The sequence below is a fragment of the Schistocerca americana genome, chromosome 3, assembly GCF_021461395.2.
Source record: "Schistocerca americana isolate TAMUIC-IGC-003095 chromosome 3, iqSchAmer2.1, whole genome shotgun sequence".
In the NCBI taxonomy this organism is placed as follows: domain Eukaryota; kingdom Metazoa; phylum Arthropoda; class Insecta; order Orthoptera; family Acrididae; genus Schistocerca; species Schistocerca americana.
Genome location: NC_060121.1, coordinates 300,765,833 through 300,779,774, shown reverse-complemented (window position 1 = coordinate 300,779,774; position 13,942 = coordinate 300,765,833).

Here is a 13,942-nt window from a genome sequence, read left to right as displayed (position 1 = left end):
AGCCCTTGACCTTACCTACACACCAGCCAGATTCTCCCCACCTTCTCCCTACATTTTGTCTGATCTGCTATGCTGTTTTTTTCCCCTTTTCTTGTGTCTTCTGCCCCTGGTTTTGTCTGCCTTGTATTGTGATAATGGTATTGTATGGGTGTCAGGATGGGCCAGTGGCAATGCTGGTGCCCCCACCATGTGTAGTGTTTCTGTGGCACCCTTCTTCTTCTCGTTCCTTCCCACACCCATCTTGTTCTATCCTCTTCCTACTGCTCTGAGGTCCTCTTTGTCTCTTTGTTTGCACGTTATCCCTTCCCCTTTACTGGGACTATGCTGTTTGTGTTGTTCTTCTGCTGGTTTCTGCCATCCTAGATCATGGGACCAATGACCTGTTTGGTCCCCTCCTCCCCAAATCAGTCAACCAACCAAGACTTTTGTTGTTTGGTATACAGAAATAAAAAGTTTTTTACTGATAAATCAGGCGAATATGGGCAAGAATACATTAATCCAATGTTTCTCTTTCAGATAATAGATTGTTTGATGTGCTGTGTGACCATTGGAATTGTGACAATAAACAATGATGTGAAATTTCCACGTGGTTTCCCTGATTTCATCACTCACTTGTAGGAAACAAACTGTTATCAACTATATTGCATGAACTGGTCTTTGATATGCTGAAATAGTAGTCGTGATACATCTAGTGCAACCAAAGAAAAGAGCAATGATTTGCCTGGAACATCCAGACTGCTGATTGCTGCTTAGTTTGTATTAATACATCCAAGCTTCACATCCGGTTATGATGTATGCGTATTTCACATTTCAGATCATCTGAGCATTTCCTTACTCCAGTTAATAGGTGCCTACTTCTGAGCTTTGGTAAATTGTGCAGCTTCCATTGCAAACAGATGTTTTTTCACAGTTAAGTGTTCATGCAAAACCAGATTTACTGCAGTCTTAGATATACATAATGATGCACCTATCTCATGGTAAGTTACATTCAGATCTTCGGTCATGTGCACACCATCAATGTTTTTTGCAACAACCACTGCCATAGCTCAAAAGTTGCATCTAGTGATCATTTGTGGTAATTTAATACGTGTCCGTTGCAAGAAACAGTTAACCTCAATATGATACCTTCCACTTTACGACAACAACCAAACTCCCTTGTTCCCCCCCCCCCCCCCCCCCTCCTCCTCCTCCTCCAGTGCCACATCTACCAATCAGCCTTTCTTTCTTCTTTCCTTTCTTACAATTTATCATTTCCTGATGTTGACACTTTACTCCTGTGTTATGCCAATGCTGTTATTAATGATTGTCATAGTGCAATATCAGCATTTGCATCTTCTGGATTAAATACAGGCAACTTTGACCATCTTATTATACAAACATAATTTTGTTGTTATTTTCAAAATGTATTATAGTCTTTGTTTGATTATCTCGCAGGCCTTTAAGACCAAGAATCTCCTTGTATGGCAGCCTTCTGTTCTCCCTAATGGATAAATATTAAAATTACATTAAAGTGAAAAGGGCAGACACATAGCTTCAAAATTTAGAACTGATTTGCATTGATGACTCTCAGCACTCTTAACATACATGGAGAGTGCTTATTTGCCACAGTATTATACTTATTTTATCAGTTAGTGTATTTTTACCTGTTAGTAGAAATCTTCCATGAATACTCATCATCATCATCATCATCATCTCTATCTCTCTCTCTCTCTCTCTCTCTCTCTCTCTCTCTCTCTCTCTCTCTCTCAGTGAAATGATGAAATGAGGGAGGAGTGCAGGTGCACATGTTCACAGCATTTGCCAGCCTGGTACTTCCTGGCCCAGAAAGAGATGCAGTTTATTTTCCAGTCAGGACTTAACTGTGTAAACATACATGATATTGAATGTATAGTGTCTGACAAAAAACGTGAAGCACCCGGAAGGAGAAGAGGGAACAAAATAAAACTTCACGAGTTGAGAGAGTATGTGATGTTATTGCAGTGATTACAAATTTGAGTCAAATTTAGAAAAACCTACACAGCATGGGCCCACTTATCAGTACATCTTTGCACCTCCTGTGCTCTGTATAAATGCAATGATTTGATTGGGAAGGCTGTTATACTCACAGAGCCATTGTATCCTCTCATGAGGCAAACTGGCCCACAACTGTTATAACTGGTGCTTGATGTCCTAGATACTGGCCCTGAAAGAGAGTTGATGTCTGAACTGGCTGCATATATGTTCTATAGGGGAAGATATGGGTGATTTTGCTGGCCACAGGAGTACAAGAACATCATGCAGACAGCTCATAGATGCACTTTCCCTATATGTACAAGGACTGCCCTTTGGAAAAAGAGCTTCACAATATTGTTGCATGAGATGTAACACATGAGGGAGCAGGATGGCCCTGACACACTGTTGTGCCTTGTGAGTTCTGCCAATAACTCCCAGCTGTGACCCAAGCCATACCATATGGCTCCCTACACTATGACATCAGTAGTAACACCACTGTGCCTCTCCAAACATTGGAAGAATGGAAACTTTCCCCAGGTCGCAACCATACTCAAGGACAATGGTTTTTTGGCACAGTACAGAACTACAATTCATTGCTGAACACAAGACCATTCATGAGCAACAGAGTCTTCCCAGTCATGGCACCACTCCAAACTTAGCTGTTTGTGTTGTGGTGTTGCCAGCAGCTTACACATGTGACGGCAAGCCCCTAGTCTAGCTGCTGAAAGTCTCCACCAGTGGAGCAGGACGACACAGAATGTTGCAGGGAGTCCATTACTTGTTCTCAGATTGCAAAAACAGATGTGAAGGGGTTACAAAGGGCTTGTTGCACAATATGGTGATCCTGCCTTGTTGTGGTCAGACATGGTGAACAGGCATCTCAATGACGAGTATGACCACCCTCACGTTCCCAGGCAGTCCAATATTGAGCCACTGTCACATCTGAATCCTCATAAATATAGATATTGCATAATTTGACCAGCTGGCCAAAAGGAAACCCACAATCAGTACCCTTTCAAATTCAGTCAGGTGCTGACAATACACTCTCATATGTATATGTAACAATTATGTGTCCTGTACAGTAATCATTCAACATCTTACACTATTTATGCCCTTCATATAGCCTGTCAGGCTGAAACATTAACATAGTCAGGTGGCCATTCTGTCACAGAGAATTGCAACTCTTAATAATTTACATACATGCCAATGGTTTGTATGTGTAGGAAGTTATGTTGATATCTGACCATGTCTTCTGAGTGATTCACCTTTTTTGTCAGGCAGTGTATGTACTGTCTGCAGATTTTAACCATCCAAAATTCTTGTTAAATCCTGGAAGTAAGAGATACACCATGTCATGTCTGATCTGTAAACATTATTACTCTAGCATCATAATTATTTATGAATGTTAAATATGGTACCAAATGAAAGTGTATATTGTTGAGAACACCTTATATGGAGCCTTATGGTAGGCATACACTGTGGGGTACATTCATCTGACTTCTGACAGAAACTGGTCCTCAGCACTCTTATGACCTTATCCAGCTCCATTATTGATGAGATGTGTGAAGAGGAGTTTGCTAACAGATGACAAACTACTTTTTTCCCCTCCATCAGTCTTCTAACAGATTTGATGTGGCCCTCCACAAATTCCTCTCCTGTGCCAACCTTTTCATTTCAGGCTAGAACTCGACCTGCATGTGCAATCTCTGTCTTCCCATACAGTTTTGATGCTCTGTAGTTGCATCTAGTACCATGGAAGTTATTCCTTAATGCCTTAACAGATGTCCTATAATCCTGCCCCTTCTCCTTGACAGTGTTTTTCATATGTTCCTTTCTTTGCCGATTTGGCAGAGAACTGCTCATTCCTTATCGTATCAGTCCACGTGATTTTCAACATTCTCCTGTAGGACCACATCTCAAGTGCTTCACTTTTTCCCCAGTTTCCCCACTGTCCATGATTCACTACTATACAGTGCTGTGCTCCAAATATATCTATATTTTAAGAATTTTCTTCTTCAGATTAAGACCTATGTTTCACACCAGAAGACTTCTTTTGGCCAGAAACATCCTCTTTGCCTGTGCTACTCTGCTTTTGATGCCCTCTTTGCTTCATCTGTCATGGGTTATTTTGCTTCCAAAGTATCAGCATTCCTCAACTTCAGCTATTTTGTGGTCAGCAATATTTTAAGTTTCTCGCTATTCTCATTTTTGCTACTTCTCATTACCAATGCACACTCTATACTCAGTAGCCTGTTAATTGCATTCAACAGGACCTATAATTCTTCTTCACCTTCAATAAGCAATGTCATGAATGAATCTTATCATTCATATCCTTTCACGTTGAATTTTAATCCCACTCTTGAACCTTTCTTTTCCTTCCGTCATTGCTTCTTCAATGTATAGATTGAACAGTAGTGGTGAGTGACTGCATCCCTGTCCTAACACCATTTTTGATCCGAGGACTTCGTTTGTGGCCATCCACTATTGTTCCCTCTTGGTTTTGGTACCTATTGTATATTACCCGTCTTTCCTTGTAGCTTACTCCCATTTTTCTCAGAATTTTGAACATCTTGCACCATTTCACATTGTTGAACACCTTTTTTAGATTGACAAATCCCATGAGCTTATATTGATTTTTCTTGTCTTGCTTCCATTGTCAAGTGCTAAGTCATAACTGCCTCTCTGGCGCCTGTACCTTTCCCAGAGCCAAACTAAACACCACCTAATAAAGCCACAACTTTGTTTTACATTCTTCTGTATACTATTCTTGTCAGCAACCTGAATGAATGATATGTTAAGCTGATTGTACATTCAGTCTCATAGACTCTACACACCAACCTGAATAGTCATTTGTCTGCCATTTCCTCCAGTGATTTTATAATTTCCAATGGATTGTTATCTATCCCTTTTGCTTTATTTGACCTCAAGGCTTCCAGATATTTCTTAAATTCTAGTGGTAATACTGGATTCCATATTTCTTCTGACTGACTCCAGTTTCATCTTCTGTCAAGTCATCAGACAAATCCTCCCACTCACAGAAGCTTTCAGTGTACTATTAACACCCATCTGCTCTTTTCTCTGCATTGAACAGTGGAACCCACATTGCACCCATACTTTCCATTTTACCATAGGTGTTTTGACTTTTGTATATGTGGAGTCAGTCCTTATGCTGATCATTTCTTTTTCGATTTCTTCACACTTTTCCTGCAGCCATTTCGCTTTGGCTGCCCTTCACTTTCTATTTATTTCATTCAAAAAATGGTTCAAATGGCTCTGAGCACTATGGGACTTAACATCTGAGGTCATCAGTCCTCTATAACTGAGAACTACTTAAACCTAACTAACCTAAGGACATCACACACATCCATGCCCGAGGCAGGATTCGAACCTGTGACCGTAGCCGTCACGTGGTTCCAGACTGAAGCGCCTAGAATCGTTTATTTCATTCCGAAGTGATTTATATTGCTTTATTCCTGTCTTTCGCTGAACATTTCTGTACTTCTTTCATTCGTTGATTAACTGGAGTATTTCTTCTGTTACTCAAGGTTTCTTCGGAGTTACCTTCCCTGTGTACATGTCTGGCTGTTCAACATCTGTGATCGCCCTTTTTAGAGATACCACGGCCCTCGTCAGCTTAACTGCCTACTGTTATATATATTACTGATCGCAGTATCCACATTCTATCGAACTTCAAAAGCGTCTCTTCATTCTTCATTTCTTATTGCATCAGTGTCCTAGTTCCTTCCACACTAATTCTTATTATCGTAAACTTCCAGTATCTGATTTCGGAATTTCTGTCTGACCGTTATGGAAACTTCCCGTGTCTCCAAGTCTTTTCAAAGTATACGTCCTCCTCTTGTGATTCTTGAACATAGTATTGGCTATTACCATCTGAAATTTACAGCAGAGCTCAGTCTTTTCCTCTATCATTCCTACTGCCTACCCCGTATTCTCCTGTAACGTTTTCTTCTATTCCTTCCCCTACAACCGCATTCCGATCCCCCATGGTCATCAGATTTTCATTTCTCGTTACATATTGAATTACCCATTCAGTATCCTCATATTCTCTCTCTCTCTCTCTCTCTCTCTCTCTCTCTCTATCATCATCATCATCATCATCATCATCATCTTCTGCTTGCGACATAAGCATGTATAACCGAACTCTGCTGTTGCCGGTATTGGTTTGCTGTCGAATCTGATGAGAAGAATCCTACCACATAACTGTCCACAGTAGCTCAATGTCTGCACTACATTTCTATTCATAACGAATCATACTACCGTTGTGCCATTTTCTGCTGCTGTTGATATGACCGTTGACCAGAAATCCTTATCTGCTTTCCATTTCACTTCATTGATCCCCCCTACATCTAGATTGAGACTCTGCATTTCCGTTTTCAGATTTTCTAGCTTTCCTACTATGTTCAGACTTCTGATACTCCGTTTTCCGACTCGTTAAATGTTAGCCCTCCGTTTGTTATTACATCTTTTTTCATGGTCACGTCCTTCTTGTCAGTACCCTCATAGAGATCTGGATGGTTAACTAATCCGGAATGTTTTGCCAACAGCGAGATCATCATGACACTTTGTTAATTACAGGGCACATGTCCTGTAGATACATTTTGTGTTTTTAGTGCAGTGGCCTCTATTGCCCCCTACATCGTCATGCTGTTGATCGCTGCTGATTCTTGCGCATTTTAGGGACAGTTTCCCACCTCAAGGGCAAGAGAGTGCCCCGAACCTCGTTTCTCTCCTCCGCCCTCTTCGACAAGGCCGTTTGCAGAGCGAGGGTGACTTCTTATGTCGGAAGTCTTTGGCCGCCCATGCTGATTATTAATCAAAATTTAAGCGATGGCGTTTTGATTATTAATCAAAGGCGCTATCCCTACACCACAGATTTGTCATACCGATGATATAACCTGGCGTATATTGTGTTTTTCCCTCTTTAATATCATATCAATGGAGAAGACGTACTCGTTGCTGTAGATGTGGGTGTGGGCAAATCTTCTGTGTGGAATGTAGATGGAGATTTCCCCATGGAATAACAAAAGGCTACTACAAAGATAAATGTTCTGGGCATAAGACGTGATTGCCTGATCTGCTACTGGCCATTTGGATGTCTTTATCCTAGTACCGATCTGCACAAGCTGAAAATGTTTTCCACGATATCTTGGTGTCCAATATAAAATCTGAGCACTTCGGTTACGTCCAAGGGTCCACCTGAGGCTACTAGCTAACAGCTGCTACATCATCCTCTACCTCACTGAATGGCAGTATTGAAAGTGAATGTGGTCAGCACATCACCTTTCTATCTTTCATAACTAAATCCACTGATTCTCGTTTTCCCTGCCACGGCTAAGTGGACACCACTTTATTACTCCTACTAATGAAAACTTGTTGACTGTACTAACAATGAAATTTATTTCCACAGCGTAAAATTGACTCTGATCGCACAGCTACAGAGCTGACCATTAACAACCCCAAGGAATTTTAATAACGTTAATGTAAAAGGGCTTCATGTCTGTCTATGCTTGTGTAATCATTCTTATCCTTTCCTTATTGCTGCCTCTTTCCCATCTTAGCTGCTTTTGAGCGTTTATTTCTATGTGGTGCCTCATACAATGCCCACAATTTAGTTTTGTCATTTTAGCAACACTGGCCAGTTCTGTTCACATTAGACAAACAAAGTAGTATCTCACAAACTAAGTTAATGAGAGAATTACATTGTGAACCCAATGTATTTTGCTTAAGTCCTTCCTCAAGTGCTGTTAGTATAACTGTTAATCTTCCTTGGTTCTACCACACACTACAGTTAACCACACTCTCTCTCATTTACCAAAAAGGAATTAATCTTGGATGTTTCGCAGTCCTTTATTGCACTTAAGAAGCAAGTCGTATGGCATGGACGTCTGGAAGACACTGAAGCTCAGGTTGAGCCGCGTAATTGCATAGGTTTTTTCCTACACTTCGTGCTGTGTATGTAATTGTAACTGTTAAGTGTAGGGAAATGGTGAAGTGTTGGTACCTTAGTAACCTGTGTAACCGTCAGAATGCTGAATGCAAACGTGCATGCATTGTGTTGCACAGGTGCCAGATGTGTTTGTGGGATGGATTTCTATGCCTGTTGCATTTGGTTGGTCAATAGGGTAACAGCTGTTCGTGGACGACGCTGGAATTGTCCAATGATGTTCCATATGTGCCCCATTGGAGGCAGATCTGGTGATAGCGCAGGCCAAGGCAACATGTCGACACTCTGTAGTGCTTGTTGGGTCATAACAGCGGCATGTGGGCGAGCGTTATCCTGTTGGAAAATACCCCTGGAAAACTGTTCATGAATGGCAACACAACAGGTCGAATCACCGGAGTGACGTACAAATTTGCACCCTTGTTGGTTGCAGGCCCTCAACCAGCTTTCATCAGAAAATGCAACAGACCTCCTCCCTGCCTTCCAACGTGCTCTCGCTTGACACCACTAAAGTCACAAATGGCGGTGGTTTGGGGTCAGTGGAATGCATGCTACAGGGCGTGAGCTGTATTAACCGCTGCTGTTAGGAGTCATGTGCAGCGGCTATATTCCACTCAAGTCTTTCTGCTGCACCCCAGAGGGAACATCCAACTTCTCGTAGCCCTGTTATACGACCTCGTTAAAACTCAGTGTTGATAATGGCGTCTTTGTCGCCTTAAAGGCATTTTGACAAAAATCAACTCACCACGTCCAATCTCAAAGATAACTAACGCTCACTACCGTTCAGCGTTTATTTAAAGCAAACCTGATTTGCATCCTCATTGTGGCACTACTGCGCAGCTCTTATGCAAATGGCTTGAAATTGGAATATATATTATCTTTCAGATGAAGAAACATGTCTACCAACTTTAACTTATCTTGCACAACTCGTTCTTGGTGTTGCGTTTTTTGTTTAGTCAGTATATCAGCGAGAGGGACGGCGAACTTAAGGTCTCCATCTGACGTACGGATTACCGTCAATAGTGTCGTATGCCCTTACTTCATGAGACACTGCGGAGAGGTTTGGAATTTAATGCAGGACATGAAGGAATAACACCACTTTGTATTTAGCCATTTCATTTAATTTTTTTCGAAGTTATGTTGTAAGACTAAATTAACTTCTAGTATAATAGCATGTCTGAAAAAAAAAAATTCTAAATGCTTGCATATACTTCGGTTCTTCTTAGATTAACATTTAAAATATTGAATGCACGCGTTCAATTAACACAGTAATATAACAACATTCGAGTTTATTACATTCATCCGTGGCATGTTTTTCTTATTGACATTGCACCTTCAGCTTCCTCATCCAAACATACAGTATTGTAATGAAAATAAAAATAAGAGTTGGGAGGCATCGAGGGGTAAATTTACTGCAAGTGGATAAGAGAGGGAGGGACGTAGATAGTGAGAGAGATTTACATGTGTATGATAAATCTGTTCCCTTGAAAATTTCCCTCCTTCATACCTACTGTGTGTTACCGCAGATGACGTGCCACTGATGATAGATGTTGTCCCCTGCGCAGACAACCGCACGTAGGTCGTGAATCCGTTATCTTGAGGACGTAATAAAATCTTAGCGAGGAACTTGTATAAATAATTAAATGTTCTATTAGTTTGTTTACACGGGATGCCACTCGTTTTTTATCAACAGAAGACGAGGAACTGCAGAATTTTATTCCACATTATGAGCCACAAATAATTTCCATTCTTCACACTTTCATAAAAAATTACAATCACAGAGGAGCACCACCATTTAGGCGGTCTTTCTCACGATACCCGTACCGAGCAAACCATCCGTCACCGGTACCTCACATCACATTATGTTATATTCAGTCTGATGCCTTCTCAACTGCTCGAAGAATAGCTTCTTGTAGCTGAATATTAAGGCCGTAAAGCCGTAAATATTAGAGGCTCGGCTCCCTAATCGGAAAGAATTTTCTTCCTCAATGCACAGTGGCCACTTTTCTCGGTGTGTGTGTATGTTAAGTATAGATGAGTGATGGATGTGTGTATAGTGTGATGACCTATTTGTGTTGTATGGCGATCAGAAAAGGGAGAGGGTAAAACTCGCTGCCGGCACGTAACCCCACTCCTCGCGAATAGCAACAAGGGTCCCTCACCTTAAACATCCACATCCGACGGAGGGATCATCATCAATAGTGTCTCATGCCCCAGCTTCACGATACAACGCGGAGAGATTGGAATTTAACCCAGGACACTGGTACAAAATCTGATGAGCAGTAACAATCGCCCATTTTTATCAACAGGCACTTTGTCAGCATAACAGTTTATCAACTACTACTTAATCAACAAAACAGTGGAACAGCTGATAAACATGGACATGGCAAAATGTATTTAGACTCAGACAGTGTTTTAATATTGACCACACTCATTTCTCCCACACAGAATGACGTCCAAACGTTAATACTGCGTCGCAACTGAAAGTACGGCGTCAACGATTTTTGTCTACAATTCTCTGTAATACATAAGGCGTTGTAATTCTATGATCTGCCACTACTCTGAGTGTCGAGAGGTGTTCCACTACTTTTTTATTTACGGAAAATAGCCAATATGGCCTGCGCAAATTTCTGTTCATGGTCTCACTCCGGCATTGTTTATTTCTCGACACATCTGCACTGATAAATCGAAAACAGTCAGACACTCATCTTAGTGGCTTAACAAGAAATAGTTTTTCCACTTGTCTATTACTGTTAGAGATTGCCGAAGAAACTACTTGGCAGTGGTAAATGATACTACAAGACGCGCTGAACTGTGATTCACCACACGATCGCTCGGGCTGTTGCACTGTATAGTTTACTATTTTTCGTTGTTTGCTACTAGACAATAATCAGTGTACACATGCATTGATGAGCCGAAACAATTTGACCACCTGCTTAATAACTTGTTCATCCACCGATAGAACGGAATAATCAGCGATTCTGCGTGGCATGGATTCAACAAGTCCTTGGTAGGTTTTCGGAGGTATATGGGCGCCAGACGCCTACGAACAGATCACACGAGTCCCATAAATTGCGGGCTAGCGCCCAATATATTCCAGATGTATTCCGTCGCTCTGAGATCAGTCAAATTTGGTGGACAAGACAGCAACGTGAGTTCACTGTCGTGCTCGTCAAACTACTATAGCACTAGTCTGTCCTTGTAACACTAACAGTTTGTGATGTAAGGCGGAAGACCTACCGTTTGATGTGAAACCAGAGACAGAAATTAAAGCGGCAATTCTCATATGCACAATCATTTCCAGAAGTGAAAACTAGCAAAAATTAGTCTCACGATTGCCCGCCAAACATTTGTAGTGTCACCTAACCACGCAGCCTCGAAGCCACATCAGTTCTGTTCATATAAAAGAGAGATCTAGCTAAGGTTTCGCATTCCGAAACAAACTGTATCTCAGACACAGCCAATAAAGAAACAATTACACATGGGCAGAGCTGCAGAACACCCAAAAAAAGGAATATACCCAGAACTCGTGTTTCCCTTCGCTCAGGCGCACTCAACTATAAACACCAGCCTGAGAAACTTAAAAAATGGTTCAAATGGCTCTGAGCACTATGGGACTTAACATCTGTGGTCATCAGTCCCCCAGAACTTAGAACTACTTAAACCTAACTAACCTAAGGACATCACATACATCCATGCCCAAGGCAGGATTCGAACCTGCGACCGTAGCAGTCGCGCAGTTCCGGACTGAGCGCCTAGAACCGCGAGACCACCGCGGCCGGCTGAGAAACTTACAAGTGAACTCTTAAGTGCGCCAAAAGAACACACACACCAAAATTCGTAAATTGGATACAGTCAGCACAATGCCTATGAAGTAACACCTGCCGCAAATGAATGCAACGGAAATGACTGCAGACTAAGAGAGAACTCCGCAACGAGCGCCGTAATTGCATCAGTGAAAACATGGAGGGGGGGGGGGGGGATGTGATAATGTGCATAAACGACTCACGTGCGTAAGCACCAAATTAGTAACGTATACTACTGCGAATTTATTATAGTTTAGTACGGTACAATACCGAAATAAGAAATACGATTTCCATTTTGTAGCGTTATGCCAGTGGTGATACTTAAATGCAATTAGCAATGGAACTTTGCAAACTAGCCCTGTCCAATAATCTTGCTAATAATATAGATTTTTTGTGTTTTAAATTACACATTTATTGAGGAATAGAAATGTTAGTTAACAAATATTGAGCCATATTTTTTAAATATAAATGACATCTTTTATTTTTAATTACTGGTCACATGACAGTAAATTAAAATTTGATACAGACATGTGAAATGCCTTATAGATAAATGAAAAAGTTAAATACGAAAATAATACTGTCAATCCCTAGAAATAAAGTATTTGACTTTCTATTTGATGTTTCGCATTAAATTTTAATTCATTGTGAAACACTCGCATTTTCATGCAGTTAATAATTTAAAATAAAAGATGTTATTTTTATTAACAAATTATGATTCTATATTTGGTAATGAACATGTACATTTTTAATAAATAAGGATTTTTTTTAAAAAAGTACAAAAGTGTATGCTACTAGAAGGATTCGAAACAGCAGCTTTGTGATAACCATTCGATTACACTACGTGCAGAGGTACCAAAGAGTTCGTCCAGACACCGACTTTCATATCCTATAAAGTTTGAGAAAAGTTGGAGAGGACCAGTCCGTAAGGCTTGGTGATAAGAAATTTAGAGAACAATTACCTCGCGTACTTTTTCGTAATTTCATCCCTTCATGAAGTAACCGCAGAGAATGTGCACACAGACGGAAAACTGTTAAAATTCGGGGTGCGCGCAGAACAAAGCAGTTTACCGACGTGGCGGAGGTTGGCCCGAGGCACCAGGAATGTGCACGAAGAATACCCCCCTGTCTTATCTAAGGGGCAGCGCACGATGGAAGCCGGCTTGCGGCGCCGACTGTCGCGGACACGCAGGTTGACGTGCCAGGATTGCGGGACTTGCTTCCCAGCGGCAGCGCCACTGGTGGATGACGCGCTGGTCTGACAAAACCGAGGCGCGCGCCGCGCCCTGTATGTGTTGAACGATCTTACTGAAACTATATGGTAAAAAATTTTGATTTTTGCGTTATTTATAGCTTCGCATGTCAGCTACGTCTTGGATTGTCCATCATTTCGTTAAAGGTCATAGTTAGTGTGAGATTTCGAATTTAAGGGAGACACAACGCGAAATCCGAAAAGTTAGCAATCAAAAAGAGGAGCGCCATGATTTTGCGTGTGGTGTATATTAGGTCATACGTTGTTGCGTCTGAAATTCAGCTAACATTTTGAATTTTTCATTACGCATGGTAGGAGGTTTCTATCTTCAGACTAGAGAAAATGGATTTTATTTACACTCATTTGTGATTGAGCACCACAGCGATAAAGCCAGAATGAAATATTCATAACATCCCTCATACCGTGTAAATTGTCTGAGATACGGAAACGAGATTTTGGCGAAGGACAGTATGCAAAGTGTACAGTATTTTGCTGTAAGGTTGACATACGGAACTTCCGTATCAACGGCGATACAGCAGCAGCTATAGTTTTTTTATTTTTGAGTGCCGCATTGTAATTTTTTAAGAGTCATCTAGAGTTAGTGAAAAGATAATTTGCGAGTATGAAAATAAACGTGATATTTCTGGTCTTAGGTTATTGCAAAAAAAGAAAAACAGTGAGGTTTCTCGTAAGCTATTGACCTTTCTAGTTACCAATTGCTTGTTTAATAAGAGACTGTTTCAGGATTGCGTCAAAATAGCGATAACATAGTGTGTTAGTAATGTGACTTTGTGCAAAAGAAGCAAAATTAAACCGGTCAATTAGAGAAATGTAGACGCTACTCATAACTGATGATGCTTCTTCAAATCAGAGAACGTTAACTATTCCGACCAAAATAAATCACCAGTTCTTTTGCAGTTTGTGCGTAATCCC